General features: G+C 37.5%; 1 protein-coding gene across 9 annotated transcripts in view; it reads left to right on the top strand.

Moving 5' to 3' along the window:
- B3GALT1 (beta-1,3-galactosyltransferase 1) overlaps nucleotides 1–12,182 on the top strand; it is a 638,472-nt gene that overhangs the window by 207,347 nt on the left and 418,943 nt on the right. For 6 of the 9 annotated variants that reach the window (XM_027558565.1, XM_027558633.1, XM_027558623.1 and 3 more), the window contains exons 2-3: nucleotides 9,952–10,055; nucleotides 10,807–10,873. The gene's annotated coding sequence lies outside the window, so the exon portion shown is untranslated. The remainder of the gene's footprint in view (nucleotides 1–9,951; nucleotides 10,056–10,806; nucleotides 10,874–12,182) is intronic. The other 3 variants (XM_027558587.1, XM_027558572.1, XM_027558604.1) reach the window with 1 other exon arrangement.

Raw genomic sequence — 12,182 nt, 5'->3', positions numbered from 1 at the left:
AATTTTGTTCTGTTGTGGAATTACCTTGTGCCAAACCCTTTAGGCTCTCTGATTCTTAGCTATTATTATTTCTTAGTTCAGTAGTCATAATCTTGAGAATTTCTGCTATTTCTTCCACATGTTGTGAGAGGTGAATAAAACTTGGATAGGACAGGTGTCCATCTCAGACACGTTACCTAGATCTGCCTGGCTGACTTTTCTATCTACTGAAGCTGACTAGTTTGTTGAAGGGTAACCCGCAAGGTTATTTTCTTCTCAAGGTCCAGAGTAGATGTGGTGTAAGTCACTAGTACGATATTTACTAAATATCTGCGGTATTTTATGTCATCCCACTCATGAATTTCAACCCCAAAGTAGGTTCAGGAAATAGAGCCACCATATTGTCTGTGCTCTCTTTGTTCTCCTTTTTCTATTTCTTTCTCCTTTTCTAGTCTAGAAATGATCTGTATTTTTATCACCTCTCTGTTTTGTAGGGAAAACTGCTCTTCTGGCATCTCTCAGTTTTTTTTGCTTTTCACCGCTCTATGATGTAAACCCTTGCTCCAAGTCCCCTAGGATTTGCTTCTTGATATTTAAATCCAAGCTTTTGGAATTTTTTTCCTCTCTGGCTGCTGCTACTTGTAATTCAAAGCCATGGTTTTAATGACTACTGTCTGCACTGTTGACTTACAAAGGTCAAATTAATTGCTCAAAGGTCAAAATAATGATTCTTTGTTCTCTCTGAATCACCATACCCTGAAGCATGGAGAAAGTCCTCTTCGCTACCTAAATATGGTGGAATAATGTAACTAAAGGAAATTGAAAAAAATCAGCACTTAGTTTAATAGCAAAATACTCCACTATGAAGGAAATCCACAGTGGAATATAATGATAGGTGTACTGTATATTTATTGATGTTTACTTATCTCCACAAGCTAAAACAAAGAATAATAAATGTCCCAGTTACATGTCTTTGTATTTATTCTAAATGGGAAAGACTAGAGATCTCTTCAAGAAAATTAGAGATACCAAGGGAACATTTCATGCAAAGATGGGCTCCATAAAGGACAAAAATGTATGGACCTAACAGAAGCAGAAGATATTAAGAAGAGATGGCAAAAATACACTATACAACAAGAAATATACAAAAAAAGATCTTCATGACCCAGATAATCACGATGGTGTGATCACTCACCTAGAGCCAGACATCCTGGAATGTGAAGTCAAGTGGGCTTTAGTAAGCATCACTATGAGCAAAGCTAGTGGAGGTGATGGCATTCCAGCTGAGCTATTTCAAATCCTGAAAGATGATGCTGTGAAAGTGCTGCACTCAATATACCAGCAAATTTGGAAAACTCAGCAGTGGCCACAGGGCTGGAAAAGGTCAGTTCTCATTTTAATCCCAAAGGTAATGCCAAAGAATGCTCATACTACTGCACAATTGCACTCATCTCACACGCTAGTAAAATTCTCCAAGCCAGGCTTCAGCAGTACGTGAACCGTGAACTTCCAGATGTGCAAGCTGGTTTTAGAAAAGGCAGAGGAACCAGAGATCCAATTGCCAACACCTGCTGGATCATTGAAAAAGCAAGAGGGTTCCAGAAAAACATCTATTTCTGCTTTATTGACTATGCCAAAGCCTTTGACTGTGTGGATCACAATAAACTGTGGAAAATTCTGAAAGACATGGGGATACCAGGCCACCTGACCTGCCTTTTGAGAAACTTATATGCAGGTCAGGAAGCAACAGTTAGAACTGGACATGGACCAACAGACTGGTTCCAAATAGGAAAAGAAGTACGTCAGTCAAGCCTGTATATTGTCACCCTGCTTATTTAACTTATATGCAGGGTACATCATGAGAAACAGTGGGCTGGAAGAAGCATAAGCTGGAATCAAGATTGCCGGGAGAAATATCAATAACCTCAGATATGCAGATTATACCACCCTTATGGCAGAAAGTGAAGAGGAACTAAAAAGCCTCTTGATGAAAGAGGAGAGTGAAAGTGTTGGCTTAAAGCTCAACATTCAGAAAACGAAGATCATGGCATCTGGTCCCATCACTTCATGGCAAATAGATGGGGAAACAGTGGAAACAGGGTCAGACTTTGTTTTTTTGGACTCCAAAATCACTGCAGATGGTGACTGCAGCCATGAAATTAAAAGACGCTTACTCCTTGGAAGGAAAGTTATGACCAACCTAGATAGCATATTCAAAAGCAGAGACATTACTTTGCCAACAAAGGCCCATCTAGTCAAGGCTATGGTTTTTCCAGTGGTCATGTATGGATGTGAGAGTTGGACTGTGAAGAAAGCTGAGCACCAAAGAATTGATGCTTTTGAACTGTGGTGTTGGAGAAGACTCTTGAGAGTCCCTTGGACTGCAAGGAGATCTAACAAGTCCATTCTAAAGGAGATCAGCCCTGGGTGTTCTTTGGAGGGAATGATGCTAAAGCTGAAACTCCATACTTTGGCCACCTCATGCGAAGAGTTGACTCATTGGAAAAGACTCTGCTGCTGGGAGGGATTGGGGGCAGGAGGAGAAGGGAACGACAGAGGATGAGATGGCTGGATGGCATCACCGACGTGATGCACGTGAGTCTGGGTGAACTCTGGGAGTTGGTGATGGACAGGGAGGCCTGGCATGCTGCGATTCATGGGGCCACAAAGAGTTGGACACCACTGAGTGACTGAACTGAACTGAAGTAATGTTCTCCAGTTAAAATACAGTTAACACTAAGATGTTTTTGCTATAATAGAGCAACACATGCTATAATTGAGTCTGTTTTTGAAAATCTAATGTGAACTTGCTGTTTCAGTTGAATCCTCTTACCTACAAACATCATTGGTTCATTTATTGAATGTCTACTGTATGCTGGGAACTAGGGATAAGTAAGCAAACAATGGACATGCCCCTAATCTACTAAATGCTGAGAATTTTCCTTAGTCACTAAAGTAACTATAAAAATCCGCAAGCTCCCACCCCATGTAGTGGGACCGGAACCCTACCTTTCCAAGTTTAAAGCCACATCTAGAAATCTGCACTTGTGCTGTCTCATGGAAGAGTTAACTGCGTATTTGGCATTTCTTTCTCTACCTCTCAAGAGAACACTCCGATAGATCCTCAGAAGTAACCCAGGATACATGACTTTTAAGGGTTTCCCTGGTGGGGCTGAGTTCTATAAACGGTTAATGAATAATATCATAAAGAAAAGTTTTTTAAAATAATTGAAGCATACTTCCAGATCATCACAGAATGCATGCAGCAACTTCTCACCAACTGTCCAGCTCACACCTGATAGTGTGTGTGTGTGTGTGTGTGTGTGTGTGTGTGTGTTTTGATGCTGCCCTCTCCATTTGTCTCACCCTGTCCCTCCCCTGCTGTGTTCACAAGTCCATTCTCTACATCTGCATCTCCTTCCCTGCAAATAGGTATGGCCTGTAGGGATGGGATGGTATGGGGAGTGGGGTGGAGGGCAGCTAGGGAAGGAGGCGATGTATGTATAATTATGGTTGATTTGCATTGTTGTATGGCAGAAATGAACACAATATTGTAAATAAAAATTTTTTTTTATTTAAATAGAAAAAAAAAATACTTCCTTCCTAGCTATAATTTCCCAAGATTTCTTCTGTTTTTTAGAAGAGTAGAAAATGATTCCATAGTTTACACAATGCATATTTGGTATATTTCCTTTCTTCTTGGGTTTAAAATAGATACAGCATAAATCTGCCGCTCCTTACAGTCTTTTCTAATAAAATAATATCATAGTCTGATTCTAATATTACTAAGCTCAAATTAATAATACATCAAAATCCAAAGAGGTAATGATATTTTACACCTACACAGGGGAACTTTGAAAGTTTCATTAGGACTAGATTTAAAAAATAATGACATTTATTTTGAGCGTTCTTTATTCTTATAGTATATGGTCTGATGGAAAGTCAGGAAGAATTAAAGTTGATCATGAGATTGAAATAATCTCTTTCAGGACACCAAAGCTTTATACTAAATTTCCACAAATGCAAAATTTGAAATATACATTTTCCACAATGTTGTCGGCCAGTGTTTCTTAAACTTATATAACCTATAAAGTCTTTTTTAAGGAAAAACAAAAAGAAGCACAAAAATCTTCTATGTGAACCCTGGCATTAAATCATTTTTTTTTCAGTGTTACTTAAAAATATGCAAACATAAAGCCAGGCATAAATACCTTATGCTTATACTTCTTACAAAACATAGTTACAAATGAATGCAAACAAATTTCTAAATATGAGAAATTCAATGTCACAATATTGTTTTTTAATGTAGAGGTGGCGTTTTGTGGACATGAAATGTCTGTTCACCATGTGAAGAAGACATGGGCTTGCTAATGTACAGATTCTCGTGTACAATCCAGTGTAGTATAGTGACAGTTCTCCCTATTTAGTGACCATTCTCCCTATTTTGTGGAAATTCCGTGCAGTGTCATCATTGTCCTTTTTTGTCTGTGTTCCTATTAATACTTCTTGATGCCCAAATGATTGTGTTTACAGACATGAACACTAGGTTCATATGAGAGCACATGGTGATAAGGTAGTGTGGTCCAGAAGACCCAGAAAGCACTTGCATTATTTCTTTTATTATTATGGAAAATCAAAATACAAATATTATAAATATATTATTAAAATGTAATGTTTAAAAGCAAACTCAAGATTTTTATACAAATATGAAAATAACTTGAAAATTTTATTTGACTCCATTATTAATGAGGAAACTAATAAGATGTTATCAACTGATTCAGCAGAGAGTTCAGAACACCAGAGGTGCATAGTTGGGTCAGGAGTGTTGAAATGAATCTACAGATAGATCCAAAACTGGCATTTTTACATAGAGTTGGTATGAGGAGAGGAATTTTCCCTCCAGTAGAAGGAATTTGCATATCCTTGCATAAGTGCTGCTTTAACTTCTATGAGTTATCTGTAATTTACATCGTTGTAAACTAGTTCAAATTGCCATTTAAAAAATCAGATAACCAAAAAGGATATACTTGGTAAATGCCTCCTTTGCATTAAAGATACCCGGTCTTCTTTTGATTCATTTGAGTCTTTCACAATTCGTCCACCCCATATATCTAAGACAGATATGCAGACCTATTCATGGACCTTGCTAAAAAGCCTGAAGTTCTCCTCTGCTCATCTGTCTCTTGAGCACTCCCTCAAATGGCTGATAGGTGAGCCACGTGAGCATTAGTCTTAGCGGAATATACAGCTTTCCCTCAGATATAACACCCAGCAACCTGTTTGAATGAGTTAGATGTCTTCTAGGGGAATGAGAACTGTGATAACTAATCCCAGATGTTTTACACATGAAAGATTTACCCAAAAGAGTTATAATGATAAGTCAAATTCACAGTAGGAGTGTTTAATATTCCCTCCCTCCCTCCCTCCCTTCCTTCACAATTGTTCCATATCAGATACTGCACTGAGAATGTTATATATGTTATTTCATAAAATATCATAATAAGCCTCTTGGCATGTGCATTTTTGAGAAAATTCAACCTGAATATTATACTCAGCACAAATATTAAAAAAAAGATTTACACATCATAGTACTTCCCACCTAATCTGGGAAATTGAGTGTCCAACCTACATTTTTTTTCCCCTAGTCGTGTGTTTCCATTTGGCACATGTGTGTGTGTGTTATTCACTTAGTCGTATCCAACTCTCTGCAACTCCATGGGCTGTAGTCTACCAGGCTTCTCTGTCCATGGAATTCTCCATGGACAAAACTAGGCAAAAATAGTAGAGTGGGTTGCCATTCCCTTCTCCAGGGGATTTTCCCGACCCTGGGATCGAACCCCGGGCTATGCATTGCAGGCAGATTCTTTACCATCTGAGCCACCAGGGGAAGCCTAAATGGCACTAACTTACCTTGTAATGTGTTTATGCCCCCTTACCTTCCTTGGCTAGGCTACAAGCCTCTTTAGCAAAAGAGCCATGTTTTATTCATGTGTCCTTGGTTCCTTGCACAGTGACAGGCACATACTGGGAGCTGATTACTTACTTTGGAGCTTATCTGAAGTACACATACACAGTAGAGCTAATGCCTAAAATTGAACCTCTGGAAAAATTCTGTCCTAAGTCACTAGTTCTAAAGATTTTACTTCCTCTCTCAAGATGTTTCACTACTGCTAGATAGATTTTAGGGTTTAATAGATTTGTTAAATGTGGAGCTGTTAAAATTTGCTCTGGGGACACAGGAAAACCTTGTCTTATCACTGGATACAGGCTTGCAGACTAAATGTCATTATGTGACATCTTTGAGAGTGAAGGAAGCTGTGGCAATGCAAAAACCATTAGACATCATCTAGGATTTTGCACCACAGTTATGTATCCAATGAATGGAGAATAAGAAAGTCTTAAATGCCAGAATTTTGTTTCCTTCAAACCTCCCATGCTCACATACCACATTTTACCCTAAAGTGTTTCTTAGAGTAAGAGTGAATACCAAAGAACTATTAAGAAAGTGGGAACACAGAGAGCTGATATTCCCCCTGGCAAAAACAAGGCATAGAAACCAAAACTCAAGGGAGATTGGAGACTGAAAATTAGAAAAGTGGAGGGAAAAAACTACACTAAAATGCTAGGAAAACGCTTCATTGTGCTATCAACTGTTTGAGGAATAAAAATGAAATGTAGGATTTAAAAACAATGTATTATTGGGCAAAATATACACAGTTCTTAAATATTAAATAGGCTAAACTTACAGAAACAGGAACTGTTGTTCCTTTTCAGCAGTAGAGCATTTCTTTTTAGTTTATCACCGATGAGAGTAAGGAAGTAATTAAAGTGTCTATCCACAGTTTCGACAGCAATCTGGCAATATTTTCTGAAGATACGTGACATGGCTATCACGATTGAGATAGTTATCCAGTGTCCCGGTTACCGTAGGGTTTTAATGGTCACTTTCTTCAGGGTATCTTCCTGACCCGGGGATCTAACCTGTGTCTTCTTGAATTGGCAGGCGCATTCTTTACCACTGAGCCACCTGGGAGGCTTTGTTTTCTCTTAAAGCAGTCTTTGGGAAAAAAATCACGTTGATTTTCTTCTAGACGGTTTCATACAATAAGTAGTATAGCCTCCTTAGAAGCTTAGAAATTCAGTAACTTATATGGTTCATGGTTTTTTTTTTTTTTTTTCCCACTTTTTAATTGTATCTTTTCATCTTATAAACAGCTCCTCCCATTTTGGAAAGAATTTGGGACAAACAGGTTAGAAAACCTTTAATAAAAAGGAACGAGGAGATTTTTTTATACCAGTTAGGCTAAGGAAAATTTTTGTATGATTCAAAAATTGGATTGCCCATAAAGGGACTTCATTTAAAATTGTTTGGGGAGGGAGCTGTGTTGACCTGATAACATTTTATATTGGAATGCTGATCTATTCTTGGTTGTACTTTGTATATCAAGTACCGCACCGGTCACAAGCTTGGGTTTCGTGTGAATATGCATAATACTCCTTGTTAGGAGAGCTTGTAAATCCCTCACTGGCAATAGTCACCAGAAGTAGATGCACCTGTCTTCCCAGCTGGGATTTGCTCATGGGAAAGAGAGTTATTTAACACCATGTTATCCTCATGGACAGCTGTATATATAAGATGCCCTAGGGTGTGCAAGACCTAAATTTTGTTTGTTAAAAAAAACATTGAATGTCAAAATGAAATTTGATGTGAAAAGTGTTTTGATGTTTTGATTCAGTAGCTTTAAGAATATATAGAGTTGGATTAATAGAAAAAAATGTTAGTTGGTTTGCTTTGGTCTGATTGCTCTAACAGCTTTTAATGACTCAGCGCACACCAATATTTTCAGCTCAGATTAGCTTGGGATTTAACATAAAATACTTCATTCTGTTTTGATGCAAGTCCTTTGTTAAAACATGGGGCTTTCCCTCAATGCCACAGCCATAACTGCTTGTTTTTGTGCATTTTAATTTTCTGTTTTCTGGTGACAGACTTTTAAACTCCATAATAGGAGCAGTGTCTATTTTGCTAGCCATTCTTTTCTCTAACTCACTGCCATTGTGTTAGCTCTGGATATATTTGTGCTTAATAAATCTTTGTTGAGTGGATACTTGAGTGAAAGAAAGGATGTAATGTTTTTTGCTGACCAGGAAAGAGGTAGTGATTCCTTCTTAAAAACTCTCTGATTCAAAATCACTGCAAAATCTAGAGATCTCTTTGAGTCCAATTTTTAAATGGAGGTATAATTTACTTATAATAAAATGTAGATTTTATAGACATGGCTTCATAGTTGTTTTTCTTTTTTTTCACATCTATTTACTCATATAATCACTATCTCAACCAAATATATAGATTTCACATTATTCTAGAAAGTTCCCTCCTGCTACTTTCCAGTTAATCTCTCATAACCACTGTTCTTATTATTACTACAGCCTCTTTTCTGTCCTTTCTAGAACTTCATTTAAATGTAACCATGAAGTATGTGCTTTTTTTGTGTCTGTGATAATAAGAGTAATAAGGAAGGACAATATTATTTAAAAAACTATTCTGTGTCTCTTCTTGGAGGTTTTACTGGCCCTATCTTCCCCAGTCTCTAACCATTTGCTCTTAAGAATTCCAAAAATATAGAGAACAAGATTCTTACATGTAGAGTTCAGAAGTACCACTCAATTTATAACTTTGTACTATGAACCTCCATTTGAAAAGTGAAACCCATCAGTAATAATCTAAATAACTCCAATGTTAATAATCTATTATGTAAATAATATATGTATGTAATATAAACTATTACAATATACTAATAAATAACATGGAACTTATTATATTATAATAAATAACCTAAATAATCCTAATTTTCAGAGCTAGGAACATAGCCCTTCTTCCTGACTCCTCTACGCTCTACACAGCAGTAACCATTGGTTTCCCTTATCTTCAAGACAGTTCTGTGAGTAACCAACATGTGTGTGACAGGTTGTAGAAGGAAAATAATATGAAAAAGAATATATATATATATATATATATGTATGTATGTATAACTGATTCACTCTGCTGTACAGCAGAAATTAACACAATATTGTAAATCAACTATATTTCAATAAACTTTTAAGTGAAAAAAAGGAAAAAATCTCCAAAAGTAGATATTTCCTCTAAAAGTTCTTCTTTAAAATATATTTTCAATAACATATAGCATTTGGGGATATAGAAGGTATGTAGAATTGCAAAGGAGGTTTACGAAGAACTAGTCACTTTGCAGGCAGTGGGAAGAGCTTGCCAAGTAAAGCCTGTAGAAAATGGATTCATCGAATTAGAGCAGTCCATGATTGACTGCCAAAGCCAGCTTATTTTCTTTGCTGGTTCCAAAAAAGAATGTCTGAAACTTTGTGGTGATGGAAGGCTATCTTATAGAACATGCTGGCAGAGCATACTTTTTCACTGGCTCAAGTCAGTATTATTATAGACTTGATGGGATACTTAAGGCTCTGGTAAGGATTTTTAGGTCAGAAAAAAAAATTAGACGTAGGAGATTAGGGAGCAAAATGTGTTAGTTTATTTCACAGCAGAGTAAAGCAATAAAACAGCCTTAGCAAAGCCACAGACAGGACTTGTAGAAGTCTAACAATTTTCAACTTCTCTTGTAGAAACATTTGCTGTTACTAAGGAGACCAAAAAGTATAAAATTGTGATCTAGGGAAAGTAAGTCTAGTAGTTGCTGAAAAAGAGTTAATACGGTATTACATTCGGTAAAGAAGGCATCCTTTCAAAGATGGATGAGATTATTGATTCAAAGGAAGAAAATTCCCACAGTCAAATTATGTCTTCTGTAAAGGGTGCGATTTTGTACAAGAGAGTTTGATGCAAGATATGTGGAAATTTCATGAAATGGCAAAAAGAGAATCTGAATAACCTGAAACAGAGTATGAGTGTTAGCTGAAGTGCACCTAGAAGATTATTTATCTATTTTTCTTTCCCTTTAGACCTGGTAGAGACACTTCAAGAACTGCTGAGTCCTGGGGAGGAGGGATTGCCTGAGGACACCGTCGCTTTACCTTGAGGCGAGTGCAGAAGTTTCCATTATAAGGTAATAACTAATTTCTACTTTTGGTTTTTGTAACCTTCGAAAATTAATGAAACCGTGGTGTAAAATTCGGCTATATTATCAGAAGTATTAAAGATGCTCCTAATTTATTTATAGCTTTGTTGTCGGTCATGCTTTATACCTTTCATGTGGAGTATGTGCAGAAATAATTCCTTGGCAGATATTATCTTCATGTTTGAAGTTGGATGATACGTAGACACAGTGGGAATTGCAAAGCACCAATCTGGCCACTTTGGATTAAAATATCGTTAGCAAAGATTCTCTCTTGTGGTGCTTCTTGGCCTTTTCCTTCTTGCAGGCACACAGAAAATGGTAATGTCCCTGTGGTACTCTGCAGAGGCTGCTCATTCCCAGAGACAACTGGTGCTGAGCCCCGGAGCATCTGAAGGGATGGAATCTCAGTAGATCTGTAAACCACTGTGTAGAAGAGCTCTGCTGGGGAGCAACAGATGCTGCTTTTTTGAAAACTCTGAAGTGTATCCCCAGCTTTTTATATGTCCCCGTGATCAGAATGTGGATTTAGAGAAGCTTTTCATAGAGGGAAAAAAAATGATACTTTGCATTCTAAATTTTCCTATGAAGTTCATTTTCCCTAAAGATTGCCCAGTGTTTTATATCACGACACTTGAACAAGTGTTTTCCTTCCATGTCCATCTGTACAATGATAAAGAAGTCCTCTTTTGGAGGACCCACATAGGCACATCAGTTTTCACAGAACTCCTTGTTATCCTAGGGATCTGGGCAAGTTTACAGAAGACAAAATATTCCTCCAGGGATAGAAGGAGCCCCTGCAGCCTGAGGTAACTGTACAGTTTTAGTCCTCCCTTCCGTATTTGGTCTGGTCTGGGTAAAATTAGGTTATCTCATTCAAAAGAAACTGAGTAAGCATTTGACGGATTTGGGGCCTGACTCAAACCCAGACCGAATATTGCAGAATTAGAGGATACAGGCTGATGGGACTCGGCTACTCTGGTGCTGCTTTTATGCCTTATGCCAGTGTTGTCGCATGTACCACCACAGTTACCACCTCAAGGTTAAGAGGTAACAGCTGAGATGTCCAGTGTTATTTCCATGAATGATGGGCATAAATACCCTTTGGTCACAATTCTGTCAGTAGAAGCAGGACCTTTGGTTTGCTTTGCTTTGGTTTTATAACCTCTGTGTCTTAGAGTTTGCTCTTTTTTTAAGTGATTAACAGATTTTTATTAGAGCAGTTTTAGTTTTACAGAAAAATTAATTGAAAACTGCAATGAGCTCCTCCTACATATCCTCCCTGAAAAGCACACATAATTTGTTCCATTATTAACATCTTTTATTGGTATGGTACAATTTCTGCAATTGATATGAACCAATATTGATACATTTTTCTTTTAACGTGTTGCATAAAGGCTCACTCTCTGTATTGTGCATTCTGTGGGTTTGAAAAATGCATAATGACACATTTTCATTGTTAGTGTATCACATAGAATATCTTCACTACTCTGAAAATTCCATGTGCTTCCCGTCTTGGCCCTTCTCTCCCCTCACTGAAATCCTGGCCGCCTTTGGTTTACTGCCTCCACAGCTTTGCCTTTTCAGGAATGCCATACAGCAGACAGCCTTTTCAGACTGGCTTCTTTCTCTTAGCAATATGCTTTATGGCCCCTCCATGTCTATTTGTAGCTGGACAGCTCATTTCTCTATATTGCTGAGTAATATTCATTGTACAGATGTACCACAGTTTGGTTTTCCGTAGCTTGCTAAAGGACATCTTGGTTATTTCCAAGTTTGACAGTTATGAAAAAAAGCTCCTATGAACATTTATCTGCAAAGTTCTATGTGGACATAAGTTTTCAGTTGATTTGGGTATATGCCAAGACGTGTGAGTCCTACATCATATGGTTTAAGTATGTTTTGTTCTATAAGAAATCTCTAAACTGCCTTCCAAAGTGGCTGTATAATTTTGCATTCAGTATGCAGGAGGGTTCCTGTTGCTCCACATCCTTACCAGCATATGGTGTTGTCAGTGTTAAAATTTTAGCCATTCAAGTGATTATGTAGTGTTTTCTCATTGTCTTAGGTTTTTTTAATTTAATTAATTTATAAGGAAATTGTGACTGCCCAGAAAAC

This window comes from Bos indicus x Bos taurus, chromosome 2 (genome assembly GCF_003369695.1).
Source record: "Bos indicus x Bos taurus breed Angus x Brahman F1 hybrid chromosome 2, Bos_hybrid_MaternalHap_v2.0, whole genome shotgun sequence".
In the NCBI taxonomy this organism is placed as follows: domain Eukaryota; kingdom Metazoa; phylum Chordata; class Mammalia; order Artiodactyla; family Bovidae; genus Bos; species Bos indicus x Bos taurus.
This window is presented reverse-complemented; position numbering and strand designations above follow the sequence as displayed.